The sequence below is a fragment of the Leopardus geoffroyi genome, chromosome D2 (assembly GCF_018350155.1).
Source record: "Leopardus geoffroyi isolate Oge1 chromosome D2, O.geoffroyi_Oge1_pat1.0, whole genome shotgun sequence".
Classification (NCBI taxonomy): domain Eukaryota; kingdom Metazoa; phylum Chordata; class Mammalia; order Carnivora; family Felidae; genus Leopardus; species Leopardus geoffroyi.
The window spans coordinates 8,175,134-8,201,145 of NC_059334.1; the positions used below are offsets into that span (position 1 = coordinate 8,175,134).

General features: G+C 39.1%; 1 protein-coding gene across 3 annotated transcripts in view; it reads left to right on the forward strand.

The window, feature by feature from the left end:
* Nucleotides 1-10,095: 10,095 nt before the first annotated feature.
* Nucleotides 10,096-26,012, forward strand: part of LIPK (lipase family member K) — a 49,312-nt gene continuing 33,395 nt past the window's right edge. For 2 of the 3 annotated variants that reach the window (XM_045439469.1, XM_045439468.1), the window contains exons 1-2: nucleotides 10,096-10,219; nucleotides 15,207-15,351. The gene's annotated coding sequence lies outside the window, so the exon portion shown is untranslated. The remainder of the gene's footprint in view (nucleotides 10,220-15,206; nucleotides 15,352-26,012) is intronic. The other variant, XM_045439472.1, reaches the window with a different exon arrangement.

Below are 26,012 nucleotides of genomic sequence, written 5' to 3' on the forward strand. Positions count from 1 at the left end.
AGTTTTCAATATAATCAAGTCCAGAAAACGCTGGCAATACGACAGGACAAGTAGTAAGCATTTACTCTCCTTTGGTCCGCCGTGTCCCAGCTCAAGTGGAATAGAACCCAGAGTTCCAGAGCTCGGGGAGAAAGGGTAGGAGAGAGAGAGGGTGAGCCAACACTCCCTTTCCGAATGCAGGCTTCTGCTCTCAGGCTGCTTGGACGCAGGCTCACGTGGGGAAGGTGCAGAGACTTTCATTCCAAGTCCAGATGGAATCGCGGTAATTTCTCGGAGAAGTGGCGGGGTTTTCCGGAGTGTTCATCCGGACGGGGGAATAATTAGCTCCATGTGGCAGAGTAACGAAAGCAGTAAGAAACAAAAACAGAGTTGTTTCAGCGACACCTTGTTGTTGAATGCAATGGTTTTAGATAGGCTTAGGGCCGGAAGGAATGAGATGCCGGATCACCCACTCCCTGCCCTTGGCCCACACTGTACGTGTAAACCCCCCGGGGCAGGCCACACACATAGGGCATGTGCCTGCTGGGCTCTCTCAGCCTCCCCAGGCCACCAACCCTCTGCTCTGCCAAGGCCACTGACACCCATTGGGCACAATGCTTTATACTGGCTAATTTTATAGGAATCGGGTGATTTCTTAATGTGTGATTCTGTCCTTCTATGATTCATAACAAATTAAACAGTCATTCATACACACTCTGTCTATTTATATTTAACCTCTGTGTAACTTTTCCTCTCTGAACTTCTCCCATCGTGTCAAGTTGGGTGCTTTTATTTGCTGGTTCCTAAAGACTCCTCAGATACAAAGATTATTAACTCTATTATGTAAGTTGTAAATATTTTTCTAAATTCACTGCTTTTGATGATTCTTTAGGCTGCATTTAAGAATGTAGAAGTGTTGAGATTTTACGTGGCTTCATTAATGATTCATTGCCACAATTTATGCCTTTGGTATCATATTTAGAAAGCCCTTCCCCACTGAAATATCATAAAAAATATTTACCTACATTTCCTTCAGATTTTATATTATTGTATATTACATCTAAAGTCTTTTGTAATTTTTTAACATTTTTATTCATTTTTGAGAGCCAGAGAGAGACAGAGTGTGAGTGGGGCAGGGGCAGAGAGAGAGGGAGACACAGAATCCGAAGCAGGCTCCAGGATCCAGGCTGTCAGCACAGAGCCCCATGTGGACCTTGAACTCACGAACTGCGAGATCATGACCTGAGGCCCCAGACAGAGGCTTAGCCGACTGAACCACCCAGGGGCCCCTGTCCACACATCTGAAACAAGCCTTTATTGGGTTCTTCCAAAGTCTTGGTATTAAGATGCATTTTCATATGGAAATTTTTTTGTTACATACTTTTGCCTAGCTAGAATGAACCCTGCTTGGTATATCAGATTCACTAAGGTTTCATTTAGCATTGATGTACCACAGTGTATAAGTAAGTATGGTCAGTAGCTGCCTTTTACTTTTTTCCGGGGGGGGGGGGAGTTGTTTGTTTGTTTTTAATGAGGGTAATTCTAACCCATCCGATGCATTAGAAAAAATATCCTTGATACTCTGTATTAGATTAGATAGCCTAAGAATTGTCTATTCTTTAATGATTTGATAGAACTATAATCTGTGACTCCTTTAAGTGTGATACCTTTTTCACAAAGGGATCTATTCAGGTTTTCTAGTGCTTCTAGAGTTAATGTTAATCATTTCTATTTCACAATGAAGTTTTCCATTTCATCCAGAAGTGTCCATATAGCTAATGGGCATTATGAATCTCTCTGAGTACAACATAAAGGGGTTTTAAATGGTTTTGATCAGGAACCCAGGAACCTTTTGTTGCTTAACTGATCTTTTTGTAAGACTATGGTTCTAAGTTTCACACTTTGGAAAATGCTAAGGCTATGTCTTAGAACATCCCCTTAAATTTGGTTTTAAATCCTTTCTTTACAAAGAATTGTATTACCTTTCTTATTCTAAATCTTGTATATTGCTTTTCCTCTATTTATTTCCTCTATTTTATACAATTATTTTTACTCAAATAATTAGCTTTTGAATACGTGTGTTCATTTTTGCTTTTTGAACGCCTTTAAGTTTTCTTTTTCTCCCCAACTAATGGAAACGAAATTGAAATCAAGAAGTCACTAGGAATTTGTTTCCAAAAATCCAATAGGCTCTAGCTTTAAGTATTTAAACTGAGTGAAAGAAAAGGAAAGGCTGCTAGGAGAATGAACAGGAAGAATACATAATGGTCAATGTCAAAAGGAGAGAGAAAGGAAAAAGCCAAAACTTGCAACAGGCAATGGGTGCAAACAACTTTTCAAAACCGTTTTTTCTAGTTTTATTGAGATGTAAATGACATTCATCACTTTATGAGTCTCAGGAGTCCAGCATAAAGGTTTGACTTACATATGTGAAATGATCATCACGATAAGTATAGTTAATGTCCATCATCTTATACAGATAGAATACAAATAAATGAAAACGAGGGGGAAAAATACTTTTCCTTGTAATGAGAACTCTTGGGATTTATTAACAACTTTTCTATATGTAATACAGTAAGGGTAATTATAGTCATCATGTTGTACATTACATCCCTAGTGTTTATTTACCTTTTACCTGGAAGTTATCATCGGGCCACCTTCTCTCAATTCCCTCTACCTCTATTTCCCAGCCTCTGATAACCACAAATCCGATCTCTTTTTCTATAAAGCTTTTTCTTCCTCTTAGATTTCCACGTATAACTGAGATCATGTAGTATTGTCTTTCTCTGTCCAAATTATTTCATTGTGCATAATGCCCTCAAGGTCCTCCAATCTTGTTGCAAATGGTCTGATTTCCTCAGTGTTTATGGGTGAATAATATTATTTTTAATATATATATGTATCTGATAAATCATATAAATCAGGACTCTTTTATTCATTCATCCGTTGATGGACATTTAGGTTGTTTCCATGCCTTAACTATTGTAAATAATGCTGCTATGACCATGAGGGTGTAGGTATCTGTTTGAGTTAGTGTTTTTGTTTCCCTTGGTTACATTCCCAGAAGTGGAATTACCGGATCATACGATAGTTCTAGTTTCAATTTTTTGAAGATCCTCCATACTGTTTTCCATAGTGGTTATACCAGTTTACCGTCCCAACGGCACACAAGGGTTCCTTTTTCTCTCCATCTACACCAACACTTGTTATCTCTTTTTGACAACAGCCATTGTAACAGGTGTGAGGTGATACCACATTGTGGTTTTGATTTGCATTTCCCTGATGACTGCTGAGCCTCTTGTCATGTACCTACTGGCCATTCATGAATCTTCTTTGGAAAAAGTTTATTCGGGTCGTTTGCCCATTTTTGAATAAGATTGTTTGTTTTGCTATTGAGTTGTGTGAGTTCTTTTTATATTTTATATATTAACCCCTTATCAGATACATAGTTTGCAAATATTTTCCCATTATATAGGTTGTCTTTTAGCTTTGTTGGTAGCTGTTGTTGTTGTTGTTGTTGTATGTGTGTGTGTGTGTGTGTATGTGTGTGCAGAAGCTGTTTAGTTTGATGTGGTCCACCTGTTTTATTTTGTTGCTTGTGCTTTAAGTGTCAGATCAAAAAATCATTGCCAAGACCCACATCAAGGAAATTTTTCCCATATTTTCTTTTAGCAATTTCATGGTTTCAGGTATTACATTCAAGTTTTTAATCTATTGTGAGTTAATTTTTGTGAATGTGTAAGATAGAGATGTAGTTTTATTCTTCTACATATGAATATCCAATTTTCCCAGCATCATTTATTGAAGAAACTGCCTTTTCTCCGTTGAATATTCTTGGTTCCTTTGTCAAATGTTAGTTGACTGTATATACTCGGGTTTATTTCTGAGCTCTCATCTGTTCCATTGCTCTATTCTTCTGTTTCTCTCCAGTATCACATTATTTTGATGACTATAGCTTTACAGTAGAGTTTGAAATAGAGAAGTGTGATGCCTCCTGCTTTCTTAGGATTTTTTTAGCTACTTGGTGTCTTTTGTGGCTCCATATAAATTTCAGGATTGTTATTTCTACTTCTATAAAAAATGCCATTGGAGTCTTCATAGGGATTGCATTGACTCTATAGATGGCTTATGCTGGTATTGATCTTTTAACAATATTATTTCTTCCAATCCATGAACATTGGGTACTTTTCCATTTATTTCTGCCTTCTTTGATTTCTTTTATCATTGTCTTATGGTTTTCAGAATAGAGATCTTTTACCTACTTGGTTAGATTAATTCCTAGTCTATTGTTTTTGATGTTATTGTAAATGGAATTGATTTTACTTTTATTTACTTATTTTTTGGATAATTCATTGTTAATGAATAGAATTTTTGTATGTTAATTTTGTATCCTTCAACTTACTGAATTTGTTGGTTACATCTAACAGTTTTTTGGTTGAGTCTTTAGGATTTTCTATATAAAAAGCATGTTATCTGTAAATAGAGACAGCCGTATTTCTTCTTCAATACTAATGCCTTTGTAAATGTTTTTACTATGAAACGATGTTGAATTTTGTCAGGTTTTTTCTACATCTACTGAGATGATCATAGGTTAGTGTGGTATTATCACATTGATGAATTTGTGTATGTTGAATCATCCTTGCATCCCAGGCATAAATTCCACTTGATCATGGTGAATGATCCTTTTAATGTGCTGCTGAATTCAGTCTGCAAATATTTAGTTGATAATATTTGCATCTAACATCTGGAATATTGGCCTATAGGGTTTTTGGTGTTTTTTTTTGTTTGTTTTGTTTTGTTTTGTTTTTTCTTTTTTTGTAGTAATGTCCTTTTCTGGCTTTGGTTTCCAGGTAATGTTGGCCTCCTTTACAAATATTAATTCCTGGGGTGCCTGGGTAGCTCAGTTGGTTAAGCGTCCAACTTCAGCTCAGGTCATGATCTCATGGTTCATGGGTTTGAGCCCCGCGTAGGGCTCTGTGAAGACCGCTCAGAGCCTGGAGCCTGCTTCCTATTCTGTGTCTCTCCTTCTCTCTGCCCCTCCCCTGCTTGCACTCTGTCTCTCAAAAATAAATAGACATTAAAAAATATTAATTCCCAAGTTGTCTGTAAAGACAGGTGCCATAGACAACTAGTTTGTAGCTAAAATATTTTGAGTAGAAGAGGAATTCTTTTGTTCTTGTTGCCTCTTTCCATTTTATAAATTGGAAAGACTTGGACCCATCTGTACATCTAGCTTGTTGGATAATAACACAAACAGGGATAAACATTGACTTAGAAACTCCATTTGGACTGAATTATAATTTTTTTCCATATTCCAAAGCATATGGACTGTGTGTACAAATGGCCCTTTGGGCTATGAGACCTATAACGAAATATCAAATATCTACATAGTAGGACCATTCAGGCATTTGGGACTCCAGGAATTAAATGTCCCAGTGAGGGGTTAATGCCATGTTATTTGTCCTCCATCAGCTAGTTCTCCAAGTACATTATAGCGTCTCTGAATTTCAGTTTCCTCACCTCTAAAATGGACATTATAATATCTACTGAGCAGGGTTTGGGTGACAATTTGAGTTAACAGGTTGGCCTCAGGACTCTTTTTCCCAGTAGTTATGGCCTTTTAAGACCCCGACAAAATTTTAAAAAGAGCTCTTTGGGGCTTGCAGAATCCCAGGGGACCTCACCTCATGACAGATCAAAGTATGCGAGTGTTTTAACCTGTAGTTACCTCTGAATCATGACGCAAATCCTTGCAAAGATCTTGTGGTTCAAATCTCGCACTTTAATTCAGTGTGGCCGTATTATAACAAATGATACTTCATTGATTTCAAAATGTTTTGTTTTGCTGTGTTTTGTTTACGTTTTCGCATCTCTGTACTCAGAATGCTTCCTACTTAGATGTCTTACAAGTACAGCTGGAGTTGTTTTTCTTTCCCAGGAGTACAGAATTTAATGAAAGGTACGATTTATAGACGAGGGCATCTTAGATTCAACAAAATACCGTAAGGTCTTCAGGCCTTTCAAATGAAACACCCCTCCCTGGGAAAATCCGCATGCCTTAATGAATGACTACCGTCATCACAGAGGGAGGGAGTTTTGGTGATTGTCTTGTCCATAGGTCTCATTGCCCTGTGACTCATCATCTCCAGTATACTCCAGCCATTCAAGATACCAGGTGCATATACACACAAGCGCATACAAAAGGTTTCAGTGCACAACTTTGGAAGATTACATACCCTAAAATAGAAATCTCGAACCTCACAGATAGCCTAGGTCCCTAGCAACGGGCCCATAAAAATGCAAAGCCCAGGGGACAGAACACTAAAGCAACAAATCGAAACAATACCAGTCATTATGCAAACACCAAGGCATATAATCTCATTGAGGAAACGATGCCAAATTCCTGGCTCAGAATTAAAAGCATAGAGTTTTTTGTTTTTGTTTTTGTTTTTAAGACAATGTTTTTAGAGCAGTTTTAGGTACACAGCAAAATTGAGAGGAACGTGAGGAGATTTCCCATATATCACCTGTCTCCACCAGTGCATAGTCTCCACTCTTTATTGTGCCCTCACCAGAGTGGTCCGTTTGTCACAACTGATGAGCCTACTTTGACGCATCATTATCACCATGAGTCCATAGGTTATATTAGGGTTGACTCTTGGTGTTGTGCATTGTAGCCGTTCAAACAAATGTATAATGGCATGTAACCAGTATACTACCAGTATACTGTAATAGAGTCTTGTCATTGCCCCCAAAACCCTCTGAAGGCACAGGTTTTCAAATGTGTCCAGACTGGGGACCCAGCTCCACTGCACGGTGAAGATGCATTCCCTTTAAGACCTCTCTAACACCCAGAACACGGTTGCTGGATAAACACACTCACTACCAGTAAGAGCTTACAGCATGAGTCAAGCAGGAATTAATTATTCTGTTCTTTCCCGTGCTCTGCGCTGACACCCTGGAGCTTTTAGAAACCTTGATGAAAGAGGGAGGATGTGTTCCTGGAACACCACCTACCTTCCAGCCTAAGTCAGGAAGGAGAAGCCAGAGAGCAAGAAAGGCCCCACCCCCTCTGCCAAGGGAAAGCATCTTTGCCCTGTTATTTTGTGACCTAGGGATTGGGGAAGAAGTTTAAAGAAGATCGCCAAAGCACAGATGTTAACGTAAAAGTAGACACGCAAACAGAGTTGGATTTCTGCTCATTGAGTCAAATCATCGACGAGACGAATAAAGAAATGACAGATTGACAGAGATGTTTACAACGGCACAACTAGCAAAATAGGTAGAGAAATGGGTACTTTCCGCACTGTTGATGGGAGTACACAGCCTATTCTAGAACAATCTGGCAGCGTGTAGTAAAGTGGGGCAACTACATGGCCTGTGACCAACAGATCTCATTCCTAGAAATATATCTCAAAGAAATTCTCACACAGTTCCACAATGGGGAGTATAAGGGCTAATGGGTTTAACAATGGGGGAGTTGAGGAAATGACTCGAAGGCGGGGGGTGGGGACAAGATACTTAAAAAGCGGATATTGTGAGGTTTTGTAGGACGGTAAGAAAAACAACACAGCAGGTGCAGACTGCAACATGCTATGTTCTCACAAGCAGGGCTGACTTGACAGGTGTATCACAGATGCGACACACAGGATCTAGAAGGTTCTCACACTGTTTACTGCTCTGCTGTCTGTGTCTTGAAATCCTCAATCATTTAAAAAAATTTTTTTTAAGTTTTTGATTTATTTTTGAGAGAGAAAGAAGTGAGCAGGGGAGGGATAGAGAGAGGGGGAGACACAGAATCCAAAGCAGCTTCCCGGCTCTGAGCTGTCAGCACAGAGCCCAAAGTGGGGCTCGAACCCATGAACTGTGAAATCATGACCTGAACCGAAGCTGGCGCTTAACTGACTGAGCTACCCGGGCACCCCAAAATCCTCAATCATTTTTAAACAAGGGGTCCTACGTTGTCATTCTGTACCTGTTCTCGTATTCTAAGCAGCCAGTGCTGTTCATGAGTATAATGTAGAGAAAAGTGGGAAAAAGGATGAGCTTTATTGCAAAATACCATATGGAAAGGTTGTATGCTATCTACTTTACAACAGGATGTTAAAAACCCTACAAGCTTAAAGTAGAAAGGAGGTCAAATGTGTTGGAGTGGGGATCCGAGACAAAGGTTAAAGTTAAACAAGAATAAACAAAACCACAAAAGACCCTTATAGGGATGAATAACTTATTCCCTGTAAGTCTCCAAATGACAATGATTTGGATTTCCCTTGCATGAAGGAGACCCTGCAGAAAACCTTTAGTAAAATAGTTCGAGATCAACCAAGCTTGAACACTTCACCTTTCCACTTCTTCTTGCCTAAGATTATCTGATTTTCTAGCATAGAATAGATTCCAGTTGTTTATATATTGCCAACACATGAACCATCTTCCCAGTTGGTTTTGTTTTTCCAGACTCAAAATGGCATACTAGTAGAAAAAATTACTTGGTAAGTGGTATTGTCTATTACAACCATAGGGATATAAGAACGCCTGGGTGGCTCAGTCAGTTGAGTGTCTGACTCTTGATTTTGGCTCAGGTCATGATCCCAGGGTTGCAGAATCGAGCCCCACGTCGGGTTCTGCGCTGACAGCCGTGAAGCTTGCTTGGGATTCCCTCTCTCCCTCTCTATCTGCCCCTCCCCCATTCTCTCTCTCTGTCTCTCTCAAAATAAATACATAAAACTTTAGAAAAATAAAATAAAAACATAGGGCTATAAAACTTTTCTAATAAAGCAAATCAAAATACAAAACATTTTAATTAATATTTATAATTTTATAATTTATAAATTTATAATTATATAATTATATAAATTTAATTAATATTAATAATTAATTATAGTAACAGAAGCAAACCAATCCTAACTACAATTTTAAATCAAATTGAGTCAAAAACTAATTATTAAAAATTTTTTTTAACGTTTATTTATTTTTGAGAGAGAGAAAGAGACAGAGCATGAGCAGGGGAGGGCTAGAGAGAGAAGGGGGCCACAGAATCCGAAGCGGGCTCTAGGCTCCGAGCTGTCAGCACAGAGCCCAACACAGGGCTCGAAATCATGAACCGTGAGCTCAAGACCTGAGCCAAAGTCAGATGCTTGACCAACTGAGCCACCCAGGGGCCCCTGAGTCCAAGCCAGTTATTAATGGAAACAACCCAAAGAGACTTGAAGGTGTTTAAATCATGCCACTAAGTCTTGACTGCCGAACTAAAATGCAAGTTCCGTTGCTGGTGCATTTGCAACTATCTCCCGTGCTCTGAGTGGCCAAGAACATGCCTGAACCAATGGTGAAAATTTAGGAGCTAACCCAGGAATACTCTCTCTCCTCTTCAGATGACTTTTAAGCTGCAAAATGTTAGTGTTTGCATCACTTGAAAGGTTTACTTGGTTTAATGTCATCAAATTAGATCTGCACCCCCATAATTGTGAAAACAGAAAGCAGGAGCCCACGCAGGTCGAATATTCTGAAAATTCCCTGCAGGTTCCGTACCACCAACCCTCCACCCAGTGTGGACACAGGAGCTCTTCACTGGAGAAGAGGATTGTTCACTAGGAAGGAGACTGGTTGGAGGGAAGGAAGGCCCCTGGCTTTGCCTTGGGCTGGCTGGAGAGCTTGAATGAGACGCTGTGTTTCTAAGCTTCAGTTGAAAGACGTACATACGTTTTCTGTGTTTCCGGCCAGTTCTGATATTCGGTTTACATAAGAAGGCAGAGCGAATTTAGGAAAACCAAAGCAGGAATTGGGAATGAACAGCACCACAAGCATCACAATTAATGATGCAGGGGGATTAGGCATTTTACGGAGATGTTTGTAGGACTGGGTCACGGCAACCATCCTTGGGTGGAATTATTTCCCGGGTGGAGAATCTATGTTCTGCTGAGGAGCTTCCAATCGATCTGAGTCTTGAGGCACAGAACCTAGGGACGGGCTTGGAGGAGTGGGGTTTTAATCCATTCACACTTTTTTTTTTCATCTCTGGCTAAGAACTCACCTAACGAGGTTGCCTGGGTGGCATCTGTCATATCTGAAGCCATGATTAATCTGCCTCGAGTTGAGAAATTTCTGGTTGCAACACCTTGTGGGCTGGCTGGGACAGAGCATGCTTTCCTGACAGCAGCCTCTAAGAGCTAGAATTAATCTGAAGCTCCCAGGACTTGAAGACAGCAGACAGCCCCACACCCTCAGGGACTTCAGAGACCAGGTAACGACTAGTGATCTTGCGGGGACTGGTCACAGTATTTCAATGAGACATGGGAAATATTTGGAGGCACAGGAACTTTACACGTTGGTGAGGAATGTTGTATTTTGGTTCTACCACGTTGAGCAAGAGATAGAGAGAGTATAATGTGACTATCCTGGACAGAGAAGATAGGACGCAGAGTTTTCTAAGACATGTCATAGTGAGTTTCAGAAAGCTGTGGCACTGAGACAGCAGACGTTGCCATATTTGAGTCTCCTCCAGGGGAAGTATCCTAAATCCACACCCAGGAAATGCAAGTCGCAGATTTTGTGGATTTAAGAGACCATTCTCTTGAGTTGTGCATCTAAGGGGTTTGGGAAATGATGTCTGGATCACGTTTTAACAACTTTTTGGAATTTTCAAAAGGCCCCCTATTATCGCGTTCCGTTGGCCTTGAGTATCTCTTCATCTGTGGGAAAATTTGGGCCAAGTGATTGGTTGGTGTTACTGTACCAAGTGACATTCCTGCTTAGGGAACATTCTTCCAGTAGTCTGCAAGGACATGCCGTTCTCCTTTTTTGCTGCTTTGTAATGAAGGGCTCTACTGGTGAGGCATGAAAAAGTGGTCCCTACTAATGTGGCTATTATTGAAGAGAGTAACATGTTCCTCTAGCCCCATAAAGGAAGACCTGTGTGAAGGTCAGGGACGTGAGGATGGGCCAGCCTGGTGGACTCCTACCTCCCTGGGCGTTGGAAGATGGAATGATTGTCCTTTCCTTCTACGTGTCAAAGCCAAATGGTTATTTCCTTGCTTTTACAATGTACTTACCTTTTATCTTCTGTTTTCAGAAACACAAAAGTTGGTGGCAGACTTTCTTCACGTTCGGAAAAAAAGACACCTGTTTAAATATATAATCCCTTTAGCACACTAAAGACTTCAGAAATGTGACACCGTGTGGAACTCACTGCGAGTGGGGATAAGAATATAGTGTCCAGGGGTCATGTTATTCTAATAGAACTGATTTAATGTTCCTTCACCGACCTATTTATTCTATGTCTCCTTTACTTCATACAAGAAACTGAGGGATCAATTATCTCCTCCACAGCTCCTCCTTTGTTATCTGATTGATTGATTGATTTTTTTATTTTTTATTTTTTATTTTGAAGCAACAGTCTTCCAGAGTTCAAGGGCTTGGCCCTCCACTTGGCAGAAGAGCCGTGAAAGTATGGTGCCCTCTAGTGTTGGCCAATTTTTTTTCTTTTCTCCCTTGAGCATTTAATTCCCCATTTATCCTAAAAGTCTCCCCGGCTAGGGTTCCCCTGGGCTTGAAGCACAGAGCTACTGGCCTCTCAACCCTATTTGAAGATCCTGCCCAAGCTGCCAGAGTCCTTCTTCCTTTGGTACAAAGTGCTAAACCTCCAGATCTGAGATTTGCAGGCCTGAAAATCCTATTGTGTAATGACCTCATCCCATTCACTTGTTAATACTCTCCTCCCCCTTCCAGATTTCTTCTCTCACTCTGTGGGTGGTGGAATTCAGAAAACAGAGAACCAAATTAGATCCCAATTCTGATTAACTTGGCTGCTAACAGTTGTGCAACCTTGTGAGTCAAGCTTCTTTGGTGAGAGACAAGAATATCAGAGCTTTGTGAAGGACGTTGAGGTGAGGACAAGACTGAATTTGAATTTTCATAAACAACCCAATTGGTTTTTGATGGATTATGTTGGATAAAAAGGGAAAAAGTGGCAAACACCAAAGCGTCTTAATTGACAGGCGAGAGTCTTACGGCCAGCAAAGTCCCTGATGCCACTGCCCCAAAGCCTGTGATCAGCAAAAAGTGAGGTGGGGTCTGGGGGCTGCTGAGATGGTTATTACAAAATTGAAATACTCAAACTTGTGGATTTGCCCCATAAGAAGATTTCTAGGGCGTTTACTCAATAGTCATTAGGTTTAAAAGTTTATTTACTTATTTTTTGAGAGAGAGATAGAGCACAAGCAGGGGAGGGGCACAGAGAGGGAGAGAGAGGATCCCAAGCAGGCTCCACACTGTCAGTGCAGAGCCCAATGCAGGGCTCGAACTCACAAACCGTGAGATCACAACTGAGCCGTAATCAAGAGTTGGATGTTCAACTGACTGAGCCATCCAGGCACCCCAGTAGTCATTGGGCTTAAATTTACACCTAATCATTACTTAAATATTTAAATTTACACCTAATTATTTCTAAAAGTCTTAAGTGCATTTTCATTACAAGAGTAATTCAAGCTGATAAAGTCATTAAGGAAAATATACAACCAATGCATAGCAAAAGAGAGAAAATTTTTATTTCTAGTGTCCAAATATAATCATTAGCATTTTAGAGTAATCTTTCCAGTCTTTTTGAAGATCATACTTTTTTGGCTTATTTATTTAAGATATTTTACAAGTAGAATTGTAGTTAGATCTTTAAGTTGCTTAAAATAGTTTTTGACTCTATGGTCCCAGACAAACTGTGCAAAACTCCATAAATATGAACAAACTTTTAGGCCAACATATAATATTTTTATCGTAATTTTAAACAACTGCAAGGGAGGCACTTGAAATTTAAATCGTTTTCATTTTGTGATGATCAAGTTGCATTTTCTTTTAAATTTCTCTTTATGTTTTATTTTTGAGAGAGAGAGAGAGAGAGAGCAGGGAGGGACAGGGAGAGGGAGACACAGAATCCAAAGACAGGTTCCAGGCTCTGAGCTAGCTGTCAGCACAGAGCCCGACGCAGGACTTGAAGTTACAAACAGTAAGATCATGACCTGAGCCAAAGTCAGACACTTAATCGACTGAGCCACCCAGGTGCCCCAAGTTTCATTTTCTTATAATTTTTCAGGGATTTCACTGTAATTTTTATTAGTATATAATTGGTCAAAGGATTGTAAATAGATTAAAACTTTAATGAATAATTGTTAAGCATTAAAACCAAATTTTATTAGCAATGAATCTCTTAATGACATGAATGGAATTTTCTAATTCATACACCCAGTGATGATTATTTATTGACAGATGAAACAAAACTCAGCATCAGTTATTTTCCATTTATTATTCAACCGTGTTGAAAAAACCATGTTTATACAACGCATCGAAAAACTGTTTATATAATGCTATTCAATTCTTTTAATTCTTTCTGCAGCTGTGTGTCACAAATCACATAGTGATAGATCCAGAAAAGTTATTTTTAATCATCTACCCCCTAACAATTCAAGTAGCTTCTTTCCTAGTTTTTTGAAAGCAAAGAAGTAAAACCTAACACATTTGCAGAGGTGAATTGCTCTTGGGAAAGGAACTGCTTCTTTATCAACAATATCTTTGCCAACACCAATGTCAATGTGATCAAGTGTTCCTGCATACCCTACATCCTACTAAGATTTAGAAGAGGGGAGAGGCAGACCTGCCTTTTGTAGAGTTAGAACAGGAGAACCAGCTTGAGGCTAGAAACTCTCAGGTCATATCAATGTTAGGAGTCAAAGATCTAGAATCTGATTTCTTAAAAACTACTTATGTGTCTATGTATTTCTTGGAAAATCATTGCCTATTCTGGAATGAAGACCACTGGCATATATGATTCTTCCTCCCGACAATTTTTCCCCACTTAATGTGATATCCTAAGTGTGCCTTCATGTTATGATGTAGTTTTCAGAAACATTTTGAGGGCTTTGATATGGAAATTGGGGTTCAGAGACAGCCAGGAAAGAATGCTTGAGACGTCTTTGGTGCAACAAGGTGGGTTTATGAAAGCACAGGGACAGGACCCGTGGGCAGAAGGAGCTGCACGGGGGTCATGAGGAGTGAATGATTATATGCCTTTAAGTTGGCAAGGGGTCAGGGACAGCATAAGTCTCTAAGGAACTTGGAAGCAAGGTTTCCAGGACCTTGAGGGACTAGCTGTTGTTAGGGGTCATTTAGTGCTGTCTAGTAAAACCTTAGTCATGAGACCCTTCAGATGTGTATCAGGGGGCCATACGCTTGGAGGATGATTGCTAACATGTATTTGGAGAGTAGAGATAAAGGAAGTTTCCAAAGGAATTTTCATATGTTACAGTAGACTTACAGGATCCTGGGGGATCGGGCTAAGACTGCCTTTTGACCGTAGCAAAGTGTCAACATCAAGGCAACTGAGCTCCTTAGTGGACAGTCACTCTCCCTTGTCTCAAAGACTCGTCAGTGGGCTGTAAGTTGTAAGGAAATTTATTTGTTTTCTTTTGCCTTTGTTTACCACATTAGCTCTATCTACGGTCATTAAATAATTATCTAGTATATTTAATAAACGCATTATATTTTATTTGAGCACCTCTTTACGATTGAACATGTTTTTAAGTTTTATTTCAAATGAGGAGTGAAAGCAGCTTTGTACAAAAAGATTCCCCCCACCCCATCTTAAAAGTGAAAAATGTGTTTCCTCTTTTTTTTTGAGAGAGAGAGAGAGCGCACGCATGCATGTGCATAAGCAGGGGAGGGGCAGAGAGAAGAGGAGAGAGAGAAACTTAAGCAAGCTCCACGCCCAGCACCAGGGCTCGATCTCACGACCCTTGAGTTCAGACACTGAGCCAAAATCAAGAAAAGAACGCTAATCCACTGAGCCCCCCAGGCATCCTGCAAAATGTATTCTATTAGTATCCATTTATTGAGTAGAACCTCTGGGACCTAAGACGTGAATAGTCTTAAGAGGGTGTTGTAAAGATAGCAATGTTGTTTACCAAATGAGTTGCGCTAATTTATGCTGAAACCAGTAATCATTGAGAACACCTGCTTTGCAACATAGTTTCCAGTTTCTTTTCACTCGAGTTATAATTATGCTCAATAAAAATGCACAAATCTTCAGGATGCAGTTTGGTGAGACTTGACAAGATACAGAGCACTGCTATCACCCAGAAATTTTCTCTTGTACCTTTCCAGCCAATGCCACCGCCAGACGCTGTCGTTTTCTCGGTTCCAATACATTCATTTTACCTGTTTCTTTTCTTTTCTTTTTCCCTAAGATTTTACTTTTGCGTACTCTCTACACCCAACACCGGGCTCGAACTCACCACCTCGAGATCAAGAGTCGCACACGCCACCCGACTGAGCCAGCCAGGCACTCCTCATTTTACCTGTTCTTGATCTTCGTAGAAAAAGAATTATCAAGTAAGCACTCCTTCCCGTTTCGCTTCTTTCACTCAGCAACATGTTTGTGAGGTGTACCTCTGTTACATGTGTCCGTGAGCTCCACTGTGTTCATAGAACACAATTGCGTATCCCTTCTATTAATTGATGGACATTTGGGCTACCTTCAGTAATTTGCTATTCTGAATAAAGTTTCAAGGAACAAGACGAAGGCAAGTCTTTGCACAGACCTATATTTTCTTTTATTTTGAGCAACTACCTAAAAATAGGACGGTAGTCTTATAGGGTTTTAGGAAATTGCCTGAGTTTTAAGTTTATTTATTTATTTATTTGGAGCAGGAGAGGGACAGAGAGAGATGGAGAGAGAGTCCCAAGTAGAGACATTGCCTAAGTTTTTGACAGTTGTAATGTTATAAACTCCCAACGGCAATGTATGAAAGATCTGATGGCCCCTCCTCTCCAACATTTGCTTTTGTTGGTCTCTTTAATGTTAGCCAATCTAACAGGTGTTTAGCAGTCGATCACGAGGGTTTTATTCTGCATTTTTCTGATGATAAACAATATTGAGCCTCTTTTCACCTGTTTATTGGCCCTTCCTGTACCCTCTGTTGTGAAGTGACTCTCCAAGTGTTTGGCTCATTTTAAATTTAATTGTATGTCTTAACACACTCCAGTTCCATCCACGCTGAGGGGAAAGGGGGTGATGGCCATTGAGGAGGGCACCTGTTGGGATGAGCACTGGGTGTTGTATGGAAACCAATTCGATAATAAATTTCATATTAAAAAAAAAAGAAGTTATTTTAAAAAATGTATGTCTTACTATTACTTATATGTTGAAAGCGCCTAGTCATACGTACTTTACTAGATATCGGTTGAAATATTTTCGTATCTGTGATTTGCCTTTTTATTTTCTTAATGGCGTTGTTGACGACCACAAGTTTTTTTTTTTTTATTTTATAAAGCCTCCTTTATACCTTTATACCTTTATAAAGGTATAAAGATATAAATATTGTATAAATATATTTTTTCTTTTATAGTTGTCGATCCCAAATTTGTAAAAATATTATCTTCTATCTTCTTCTAAGAGCTTTTACAGTTTAGTTTTTGCTTTTAGATTTGCAACACACCTCAAGTGTGCTTTTATGCCTTGTTTAAGAAGTACATCAAGTTTTTTTTTTTTCAAAATTGATATCCAGTTGTCCCAGCGAAATTACTAGTAATTTCCCAGTAATGACCCAGCAACTACTGAAAAAAATGTTTCTTTTCTCATTGGTTGGCACTAGAACCTATGTCAAAAGTGATTAGATTACATACAGTGTGGTCTATTTCTGTACTTTATTCTTGTGATGCATCATTTCCAATCCTTATGCCAATACCGCATTGTCTGGATTACAGTAGCTCTGTTGAAATCCGAAAATTGTGTAATGTCAGCCCTCCAGCCTCACTATTCTTTTTAAATACCTTAGGCTACTGTAGGGACTTTGTATTTCTATAGGAATTTTAAAACCAACCTGTCATTTTTTAATAAAGAGTCTGCTGGGATTTTCCTTGGAACTTAATCAATATAGAGTTCAATTTGGGAACTTCCAGCTTAACAATATGGCGTCTTTTATGTATAAAGTAGGCAATACCTCTCGTTTGTTTACGTTTCCTTAAGTTTTGTGATTTTCAACGTGAAGATCTTGCTGGTCTCTTGTTCAGATTGTCTCGTATTACTTTTGTTTTTTATAGCAATCATCTCATATTTTAAAACTTCTGTTTCCTAAGCATTTTTGGTTAGCATAAGGTAAACAATTGCTTTTTTTTTATGCTACCTGACGTCCCGATGCTTTTCCACTTTTCCTCATTAGATCTAGCAATTTTTGTTCAGATTAGTTAAGATTTTCTAACTGCGCTCTTACGTCACCTGCAGCTGAATACGGTTTCGCTTCTACTTTCCCAGTTTTATGCTTTCGTGTTTCGTTTTCCCTTTTTCTTTTTGCTTTATTTTATTCCATACCACCTGCAGCTCCCTGCTGAATAGAAGGGAGAGGAGCCGGTATCCTGTCTTTTGTCCCACTTTTAAAGGGCAAGTATGCAGTATTTTACTGTTGATCGTAATTACAGCCGGAGAATCTTTCACACGACTCCTTCGACTTACTGAGGAATTTCTATTTATACTTCACTGGGAACTTTCGGCTAGGAAGAGGAATTGAGTTTTGTCAAATATATTTTCTAGTTTTGAAACTCATCTTTTATTTGCTAATTGGATTAATTTCTGTAGTCTTCTACCAGTCCTGGCTACCAGAAGATTCGGAACAATGTATCAGGAAGGAAAGTGTCCCATCCGAGCGCTCTCAGTTAAAGTCACATCTTCTTTTGCCACTTTTTCAACATAAGAAATGGACCATACAGTTCAGTAGTATTTTCAGCTAAAAGAGCTAAAACCAGCAATGACAATAACAACTAAGGAAGCAAGTAATTTGCAGCTACCAGCTTCCATTCTCACGTTTGGTCGGCAAATCCAGGCTGTGGACCTACCACGTGCCACAGATTAATGGCCTGAGTTCCCATAAATGGTGGACAGCTAACGTGCTTGCTATAAACACATTACCACTTCCTCAGAATAATTCCTGATTTTTCCAGACTCCGCTCTGTGAGTCATTTGAGCCGAAGTTTGCGTTCTTCTATGAACCACAGCACCTGTTCGGCCTAATGACGGCCTCTGTGGGGATCTAAACCTGATTTATCTGGGCAGTTTCCACTTTCACTTCTGTTCATTTGCCTCAGAGAGCATGGTCGTCTGTAGAAGCCCTTTGACACCAAAAAACGAATGCTATTCTTCCTGCTACAGAAGGAAGGACGGCGGAAGGGACAAAGAATGATGTAGAAGGAAAAAGGAGGAAGAGAGGGAAGGAGAGAGGGAAGGAGGGAGAGATTGAGAGACAGAGGGAAACCTTCGAATGGTGCACAACAAACATCAGTAATTTCTCCTTGTCTTGAATAAAGTAGTTTATCCCCGTTTTTACCAAAGGGTCAGAAATGAGGAAGCGGCCAGATGAACAGCCGCTTTTTTTTTTTTTTACCAACTTCTTTTGAATGAGATTTTTAGCTTATGACTTTGTATATTGAATTACTGAAAAGTCCATGAACATGATCGTGCTGGTGGTCATGAAAAGACGTGAAATGATTGAAGGAACGCTCGAGCACACACAGGAGAATGAGTGTAGAGGAGGGATTGACTGTAGTATCTTGAATCAAATGACCTCCACGTAAATCTCAGTGCCAGCAATTACGGCCTGTGTGAATTTAGCTAACGAACCAGCCTCTCTGTGCCTCAGTTTCTCCTTCTGCCAAACAAATGAAAAGGACATAATAATACTAGGACCTACGAATAAAGTTGTTCCGTGGCTGAAATACATTAATTCATTATCAACCACTTTCTAAAAGCTCCTGGCTCAAGGTTATTTTCAAAAATTATTGTTATACAGGACACATACTGAAAATGGTAGCTGCTATTATTGTTATATATATACATATGTATACATATACATATACATATATATGTATACATATATATGTATATGTATATGTATACATATGTATGTATATATGTATATATATGTATGTACATATGTGTATATGTATATGTATGTATATACATATGTATGTATATACATATGTATATATGTATACATATATATGTATACATATATGTATATGTATATATATACATATATATGTATATGTATATATATATACATATATATATATATATATATGTATATATATATATAATTTAAGTTAAATTTTAGTTAGGTGACCTATAGTGTAGTAATGAGTTCAGGAGTAGAATTCAGTGATTCATCACTTACATAAAACACCCAGTGCTCATCCCAAGTGTCCTCTTTTTTTTTTTATTAATTTTTTAACGTTTATTTATTTTTGAGAAAGAGAGACAGAGACAGAGACAGAGCATGAATGGGGGAAAAACTGAGAGAGAGGGAGACACAGAATCGGAAGCAGGCTCCAGGCTCTGAGCTGTCAGCACAGAGGTCGGAGAGAGACTTGAACTCACGAGCCTTGAGATCATGACCTGAGCTGAAGTCAGACACTTACTGACTGAGCCACCCAAGTGTCCCCATTCTTTAAATGTCTGGTAGAATTACCCTAGAAAGCCATCTGGCCCAGGACTCTTGTTTTTGGGAGATTTTTGATTACTGATTCAACTTCTTTGCTGGCTATGGGCCTGTTCAAATTTTCCATTTCTTCCTGCTTAAGTTTTGGTAGTTTCTGAGTTTCTAGGAATTTGTCCATTTCTTCCAGATTGTCCAGTTTGTTGACATATAATTTTTCATAGTATTTTCCTATAATTGTTTGTATTTCTGTGATGTTGGTTGTGATCCCTTTCTTTCACTCATGATTTTATCTGTTTGGGTCCTTTCTCTTTTCTTTTTGATAAATCTGGATAGGGGTTTATCATTTTTGTTTATTCTTTGAAAGAACCAGCTATTAGTTTGTTGATCTATTCTACTGTGCTTTTGGTTTCTATATCATTTATTTCAGCTCTGATCTTTATTCTATCCCTGCTTCTGTTGGTTTCAGGCTTTATTTGCTGTTACTTTTCTAGCTCCTTTAGGTTGTGTATTTGGGACCTTTCTTGCTTCTTGAGGTAGGCCAGAGTTGCAATGCACTCTCCTCTTAGGACTGCCTTTGCTGCTGCATCCCAAAGGGTTCGTACCATCATATTTTCATTTGCTTCCATGTATTTTTTTATATTTATTTTTTTAATTTCCTGGTTAACCCATTCATTCTTCAGTAGGATGTTCTTTAACCTCCATGTATTTGAGGGCTTTCCAAATTTTTTTCGTAGGGTTGACTTCAAGTTTCATAGTGTTGTGATCTGAAAATATGTATGGTATGATCTCAATCTTTTTGTACTTGTTGAGGGTTGATTCATGATCCAGTATGTGGTCTATTCTGGAGAAATTCCACATACACTTGAAAAGAATGTGTATTCTGCTGCTTTAGAATGAAATTTGCCGAATAGATCTGTTCAGTCAAAGCCATTGTTCAACGCATCATTCAAAGCCATTGTTTCCTTGTTGATTTTCTGCTTAGATGATCTGTCCATTGTTGTAAGTAGGGTGTTAAAGTCCCCTACAATTGTATTATTAACAATGAGTTTCTTTATATTTGTTATTAATTGATTTCTATATTTGGGTGTTTGAAGTTGGGGGCATAAATATTTACAACTGTTAGACCTCAATGGATGGACCCCTTAATTATGATATAATGCCCTTCTTCATCTCATATTACAGTCTTTGTTTAAAATCTAATTTGTGTGTTACAAGTATGGCTATTCTGGCTTTCTTTTGATGCCAATTAGCATGATAGATTGTTCTCTATCTTTCAATCTGAAGGTGTCTTTAGGTGGAAAATGAGTCTCTTGCAGGCAGCATATAGGTGGATCTTGGGTTGTTGTTGTTGTTGTTGCTGTTTTTATCCAGCCTGTGTCTTTTACCCTGTGTCTTTTGACTGGAGCATTTATTCTATTTACATTCATAGTGATTACTGAAAGACATGAATTTAGTGCCATTGCATTACCTGTAGAGTTGGTGTTTCTGGTGATGTTCTCTGGTCCTTTCTAGTCTTCGTTGCTTTTGGTATTTTTTTTTTTTTTCTCCACTTACAGAGTCCCCCTTAAAATTTCTCACAGGGCTGGCTTAGTGGTCATGAACTTTCATTTTTGTCTGGGAAACTCTTTATCTCTCCTTCTATTCTGAATGACAGCCTTACTGGATTTAAAAAAAAAAAAAAATGGGCTGCATATTTTTCCTATTCAGCATGTTGAATATATCCTGCCACTCACTTCTGGCCTGCCAAGTTTCTGTGGATAGGTCTGCTGTGAACCTGGTCTGTCCTCCCTTGGAGGTTAAGGACTTTTTTCCCTTGCTGCTTTCAGGATTCTCTCCTTGTCTTTGTATTTTGTGAATTTGACTGTGATATGTCTTGGCAATGGTTGACTTTTGTTGAATCCTGAATTTTGTTGAATTTCATGGGAGTTCTCTGTGCTTTTTGGATTTTGATGTCTTTGTCCTTCCCCAGATTAGGAAAGTTTTCAGCTGTAATGTGTTCTCATAAACCTTCTGCCCCTTTTTCTCTCCTTTCATCTTCTGGGACTCTTATGATACAAATGTTATTATGTTTTAATAAGTTTCTGAGTTCCCTAAGTCTGCCTTCATGATCCATAATTTTTGTTTTTCTCTTCTTTTCACCTTCATTATTTTCCATAATTTTATCTGCTCTATCATTCATTCGCTCCTCTGCCTCATCCATTCTTGCTGTCATTGCACTCATTCAGGTTTGCATCTTGGCCATAGCATTTCTAATTTCGGCCTGACTAGATTTTAGTTCTATTATCTCTGAAGAAAGAGATTCTCTGATATTTTCTATGCTTTTTTCAAGCCCAGCTAGAATCCTTATAATCATTTTTTTTAATTCGACTTCAGACATCTCACTTATATTTGCACTGATTAAACCCCTAACCATGAGTTCTACTTCCTGTTCTTTCTTTTGAGGTGAATTTTTCCATCTTGTTTTTCTTTCCAGAAAAGAAAAAGAAGAAAGAAAAAACAAAAAGCAAAGAAAACAAAAAAAAAAAAAAAAAAAAAAAAAGGCAAAAAATCCTAGGTGTGTTTTGGTTTGCTTGTTAAAAAAAAAAAATCTAGCTCCAAAAATTAAAATAAAATAAAAATAAGAAAATAAAAAAATAATAAATAATATAAAATATATACAAATAAAAATAGTAGAAAAATAAGAAAATAAAACAATAAAACAATAAAGAATAAAAGTAAACAGGAAGCTAGATCTTATTTCCTTTAGAGGTATAGCTTGGTAGCAGTCTGTCCTCTGTAGACTTGGTGGGAGCAAGGGGTTTGTGCTGGTTTTCTGGGGAAAGTGCTTGCTGTGCTGATTCTGAGGCTGATTTATTTCAGCGGAAATGCGATTCCAAGCTTCAGCGGGTTGGGGCTTGGTGTAAACATCTCTGGCCTCCACTAGGTGGCGCTGTTTGGCTCCCTGACGGCTGTCCGCTCTGATGAGCAGAATAAATATGATGGCGCCCAGCTCCCTAGCCCTAGAGCTGAAAGATGGGGTTCCCCATGCTTCAGGGAACCCTCATAGAAGAACAATCAATCACCCCCTTGCGTCCCTGGTTTCTGTCAGAATCCTGCAGTCACACGGCCTGTCTCCAAGCTTTTTTTTTTTTTTTTTTATCTCAGGCGTGCAACTGAATTAGAAAATTCCAAATTGTAGGGACTCAGTTCCCCTGGGGGAACCTGCTCTGTTCTCCCGGAGGAGGGTCTTGCCAGGCTTTTGCCCGCCTGTGCAAGGAAAGTGGTGGCACACCTGTAGAAGTGGTTCAGAGTTTATGTCAAAACAGAGCCGAAGGCTGGAATCCTTGCTTGCTGCCCTCAGCCCTAGTAACTTGCTCCTGTGCCTGGAAATAGCATAGCACGCAGGCGTCGCCCATCCTTCTTTCCACCCCGGGGGTCTTCAGACCCACACTGTCACTCCTGAGATTCCTCCCTGCTTTGCCATCTGAGCACCCTCAAGCCAGGCACATCCCCACTATAGCGGACTTCTAGAAGGTCAGATTTTGTGCTCCACTGCTTATAATACTCTGTGGTAGCCTCCCTAAACAGGCTCCCTCCCTGCCGTACCCACAGCTATATCTCTCCCAAGACGACTCTGCGCTTCTCCTACCTTCCAGAAGGTGGTCGCTTTTCTGCTAGTAGACTTGCATTTTTTGTTCTCTCAGACCTCCAGTTGGTTTCTTGGGCATTCAGAATGACTTGATAACTGCCTACCTTTGTTTGAGGGATGAGACAAGCTTAAGGTGTCCCTAATTCTCTGCCATCTTAACCTCCCCCTCCACCCCCCCATAGCTGCTATTATTATCATTGTATTTTATTTTTTCATTATAAATGTCACTAATAATACCACTTTTATCGCTGATGACTGGAAAAGAGAGAGAGAGATGAGTATTCAAAGCAAAAAATATATGTATTCCTGAAAGAGACATGATTTTATGGACTGGATTTTCTGGCATAGCCATGGTTCTGCTCCCTCACTGCCAGGGCATGACTAATTGTGTCCTGCCAGAATCATTTACCAAGGAAAGGCTAGTACCATTTCTCTGCAAAACTTATAACCGAAAAAGAAATCAGTTTGAATAATGTGGCAGCACGTGGAGAATGAATGAGTTTGGCTCTGTGACCTGTCAGTTGAGTTAGAATCGAACAATATTATCGAGTATCTAACGTGTGCCAAGTATTGTAAGTTCTCTTTCAGGAACTAAACCTGTAAAACTGCCCTTAAAATGAAGACTGAGAGGTGAAATACAAAGCAGAATGCCAAGGTATTTTCTTATTGAATAATTAAATGAAATGTCAGCCAGGAAGCAAAACAAAAGAGCAAACCCGGCTGATGATCTGGAAGGGATTTGGGGGTTATTTCTACAGACATCGGAATTCAGATCTCCTTGGAAAAGGCTAAGAATTCAAGCTTACCCAACTGTTACCAAAATACGTACTACTCATCTTTGAAATGTTTATGAAGAAAGGGTGTGACAAGCAGCTTTCTATGTAATTTAAGAGACAACACTTAGAATTGGAACAATTTCCACTTAGAATTACCAACGATTGGAAAATGGTTTGATGTTTCGTGGTATCATCTTCAAGCTCATTAGAAGCACATTTCAGAGCAAAGGGCAGGGATTAACTCAAAAGAGTTGAACCAGGCAGGAGAGAGAGAATCTGGAGGGATGAAGGCAGGGAGATCACAGGTGTGGGAAACAGGGACAAAGGCAGAGAAACAAGAATTCCATCTGTCTGGTGACATGCTTCTCCAAGTGTGAATTTGGAGCCACCTAGATCCAGAACCACCTGGAGGTACTAATTAAAAATGCAGCCCTTGGGCGCCTGGGTGATTCAGTCGGTTAAGCCTCCAACTCTTGATTTTGGAGAGATCGCGTCATGATCTCGCAGTTCTTGAGATCGAGCCCTGTGTCAGGCTCTGTGCTGACAGCGTGGAGCCTGCTTGGGATTCGTGTGCGCTCTCTCTCTCTCTCTCTGCCCCTCCCCTTGTCACTTTCTCTCTCTCAGAAATAAATAAACTTTTTTTAAATGCAGCTCTTAAAATAATAAGATAATAAAATAATAAAATGCAGCTGAGTCTATACTTTACCTTAGAATCAGAATCTCTGAGAGAGAGGGTTGAAGATCCCAGTATATTTAACATACACAAACAAAGACTCTGAGGTTTGAGAAACAGAGTGGATGGACCTCACATGGCAAGGATATTGGGCCGCTGTGGCTGCGTCTTCTTTCTGTTTTCGACGCTTTCTTAAGGTATAACTTGCATATCGTGATGTAATTAGCTGCTATAAGAGTGCAAGTCAGGACCTTTGACAAATATACCCATGTAACTGCCGTAAGATCAGTCTTGATATTAAATATCCCTCACCTTAGACAATCCCTTTATGTTTCTTTGCTGCCTAGCCCCAAATCACCCTCGATCTGATTTCTCTCACCACATATTAATATTGATTTTTGTCTATATATCTGTATATACCTTTATATATATATATTTGTATCTGACTTTCTTCTTTGGCTCAAGATAATGCTTTTAAGTTTTACCCATGTGGTTATATGTATCAGTCATTTGTTCCCTTTTTATTCCTAAGTAGCATTTCATTGGACAGATAACCCATATCTGTTCATCCATTCCATAATCGACAGCTATTTGGGGTATGACTAGTTGCAGCCTATTGTGAATAAACGTGGTATGAATATTTGCTTATAAATCCTTTAGAAAACATAGATTCTCATTTCTCTTCATAAATACCTAAGGGTGGAAATACTGAGTCATGTGGTAATTGTATACTGTATATTTAACCCTATAAGACTATGGACTTGGTCCATAAATACTGTATATTTAACCCTATAAGACTATGGACTATAGTACTTACTAGTCACTTATATACCTTCTTTTGTTCAAAGTCTTTGTCCATTTTATTAGCAGCTCTTCGACCTCTTATTGAATTGCAAGAGATCTTTATATATTCTGAATAAAATTTCTTTGTCAGATTTTTGTTTTACAAATATTTTCTCGAGGCGTCTGAGTGGCTCAATCAGTTGAGCGTCTGACTTCGGCTCAGGTCATGATCTCGCGTTTCGTGGGCCCAAGCCCCGCGTTGGGCTCTTGTGCTGACAGCTCGGAGCCTGGAGCCTGCTTCGGATTCTGTGTCTCCCTCTCTCTCTGCCCCTCCCCTGTTTACGCTCTGTGTCTCTTTCTCTCTCAAAAATAAATAAATATTAAAAACAAATAAATATTTTCTCAAAGTCTATGGCTTGACTTTTGGATTTCTTAGTGTTGTCTTTTCAGCAGTACGGTTTTCAATTTCAATGAGATCCAATCCATCATTTTTGTGTTTCATGCTTTTTATGTCCTAAGATATCTTTGCCTACCCTCAGGTCATGAAGATTTCCTTTGTTTTTGTTTCAGCTTGACAGTTTTTGCTTTTATGGTCAGGCTAATAATTTACTTTTAACTTTTGCCAACGGTGTGAGTTAGGGACTGAGATTTTTTTCTCTCTCTCTTATGTACCCTCCTAGCACTGTTTTTGCAAATATGATTTT